The sequence below is a fragment of the Triticum dicoccoides genome, chromosome 5A, assembly GCF_002162155.2.
Source record: "Triticum dicoccoides isolate Atlit2015 ecotype Zavitan chromosome 5A, WEW_v2.0, whole genome shotgun sequence".
Lineage (NCBI taxonomy): Eukaryota > Viridiplantae > Streptophyta > Magnoliopsida > Poales > Poaceae > Triticum > Triticum dicoccoides.
The window spans coordinates 710204542-710207764 of NC_041388.1; positions in this window are offsets into that span (position 1 = coordinate 710204542).

Consider the following 3223-nt stretch of genomic DNA (forward strand, 5'->3'; position numbering starts at 1 on the left):
TATTCCTACGGTATCCGGGAGTTGCACAATCTCATGGTCTAAGGAAAGGATACTTGACATTAGAAAAGCTTTAGCATACGAACTACATGATCTTGTGCTAGGCTTAGGATTGGGTCTTTGTCCATCACATCATTCTCCTAATGATGTGATCCCATTATCAATGACATCCAATGTCCATGGTCAGGAAACCGTAACCATCTATTGATCAACGAGCTAGTCAACTAGAGGCTTACTAGGGACATGGTGTTGTCTATGTATCCACACATGTATCAGAGTTTCCTATCAATACAATTCTAGCATGGATAATAAACGATTATCATGAACAAGGAAATAAAATAATAACTAATTTATTATTGCCTCTAGGGCATATTTCCAACACGAATTTGTTGGGTACACCTTCTATCATAGATCCGAAGGCAAATTCGTTGCTGAGAATGGATCCTTTCCAGAGAAGGAGTTTCTCTCGAAAGATGTGAGTGGGAGGAAAGTAGAACTTGATGAGGTAACTGTACCTGCTCCCTTATTGGAAAGTAGTACATCACAGAAAATTGTTTCTGCGGCACCTACACCAATTAGTGAGGAAGCTAATGATAATGATCATGAAACTTCAGGACAAGATACTATTGAACCTCATAGATCAACCCGAGTGAGATCCGCGCCAGAATGGTACGGTAATCCTGTTCTGGAAATCATGCTGCTAGATCATGATGAACCTATGAACTATGAAGAAGCGATGGTGAGCCCAGATTCCGCAAAATGGCTTGAAGCCATGAAATCTGAGATGGGATCCATGTATGAGAACAAAGTATGGACTTTGGTTGACTTGCCTGATGATCGGCAAGCAATAGAAAATAAATGGATCTTCAAGAGGAAGACGGACGCTGATAATAGTGTTACTATCTACAAAGCTAGAATTGTCGCAAAAGGTTTTCGACAAGTTCAAGGTGTTGACTACGATGAGAGTTTCTCACTCGTATCTATGCTTGAGTCTGTCCGAATCATGTTAGTAATTGCCGCATTTTATGAAATCTGGCAAATGGATAAACAAAACTGCATTCCTTAATGGATTTATTAAAGAAGAGTTGTATATGATGCAACCAGAAGGTTTTGTCAATCCGAAAGGTGCTAACAAAATGTGCAGGCTCCAGCGATCCATTTGTGGACTGGTGCAAGCATCTCAGAGTTGGAATATACGCTTTGATGAGTTGATCAAAGCATATAGTTTTATACAGACTTGCGGTGAAGCCTGTATTTACAAGAAAGTGAATGGGAGCACTACAGCATTTCTGATAAGTATATGTAAATGACATATTGTTGATCGGAAATAATGTAGAATTATGCTGTAAAGCATAAAGGAGTGTTTGAAAGGAATTTTTCAAAGAAAGACTTCGGTGAAGCTGCTTACATATTGAGCTTCAAGATCTATAGAGATAGATCAAAACGCTTGATAAGTTTTTTCAATGAGTACATACCTTGACAAGATTTTGAAGTAGTTCAAAATGGAACAGTCAAAGAAAGAGTTCTTACCTGTGTAACAAGGTGTGAAATTGAGTAAGACTCAAAGCCCGACCACGGCAGAAGATAGAAAGAGAATGAAAGTCACTCCCTATGCCTCAGCCATAGGTTCTATAAAGTATGCCATGCTATGTACCAGATCTATTATATACCCTACACTAATTTTGGCAAGGGAGTACAATAATGATCTAGGAGTAGATCACTGGACAGCGGTCAAAATTATCCTTAGTGGAATAAGGATATGTTTCTCGATTATGGAGGTGACAAAAAGGTTCGCCGTAAAGGGTTACGTCGATGCAAGTTTTGACACTGATCTGGATGACTCTAAGTCTCGATCTAGATACATATTGAAAGTGGGAGCAATTAGCTAGAGTAGCTCCGTGCAGAGCATTGTAGACATGGAAAATTGCAAAATACATAACAGATCTGAATGTGAAAGACCCGTTGACTAAGATTCTCTCACAAGCAAAACATGATCACACCTTAGTACTCTTTGGGTGTTAATCACATAGCGATGTGAACTAGATTACTGAATCCAGTAAACCCTTTGGGTGTTGGTCACATGGCGATGTGAACTATGGGTGTTAATCACATGGTGATGTGAACTATTGCTGTTAAATCACATGACGATGTGAACTAGATTATTGACTCTAGTGCAAGTGGGAGACTGAAGGAAATATGCCCTAGAGGCAATAATAAAGTTATTATTTATTTCCTTATTTCATGATAAATGTTTATTATTCATGCTAGAATTGTATTAACCGGAAACATAATACATGTGTGAATACATAGACAAACAGAGTGTCACTAGTATGCCTCTACTTGACTAGCTCGTTAATCAAAGATGGTTATGTTTCCTAACCATGGACAAACAGTTGCTATTTGATTAACGGGATCACATCATTAGTTGAATGATCTGATTGACATGACCCATTCTATTAGCTTAGCATCCGATCGTTTAGTATGTTGCTATTGCTTTCTTCATGACTTATACATGTTCCTATGACTATGAGATTATGTAACTCCCGTGTGCCGGAGGAACACTTTGTGTGCTACCAAACGTCACAACATAACTGGGTGATTATAAAGGTACTCTACAGGTGTCTCCAAAGGTACATGTTGGGTTGACATATTTCGAGATTAGGATTTGTCACTCCGATCGTCGGAGAGGTATCTCTGGGCCCTCTCGGTAATGCACATCACTTAAGCCTTGCAAGCAATGCAACTAATGAGTTAGTTGCGAGATGATGTATTACAGAACGAGTAAAGAGACTTGCCGGTAACGAGATTAAACTAGGTATTGGATACCGGCGATCGAATCTCGGGCAAGTAACATACCGATGACAAAGGGAACAACGTATGTTGTTATGCGGTCTGACCGATAAAGATCTTCGTAGAATATGTAGGAGCCAATATGGGCATCCAGGTCCTGCTATTGGTTATTGACGGAGACATGTCTCGGTCATGTCTACATTGTTCTCGAACTCGTAGGGTCCGCACGCCTAAGGTTTCGATGATAGTTATATTATGAGTTTATACATTTTGATGTACCGAAGGTTGTTCGGAGTCCCGGATGTGATCACGGACATAACGAGGAGTCTCGAAATGGCCGAGACATAAAGATTGATATATTGGACGGCTATATTCGGACACCGGAAGTGTTCCGGGTGATTTCGGAGAAAACCGGAAAGTTGGAGGGTTACCAACC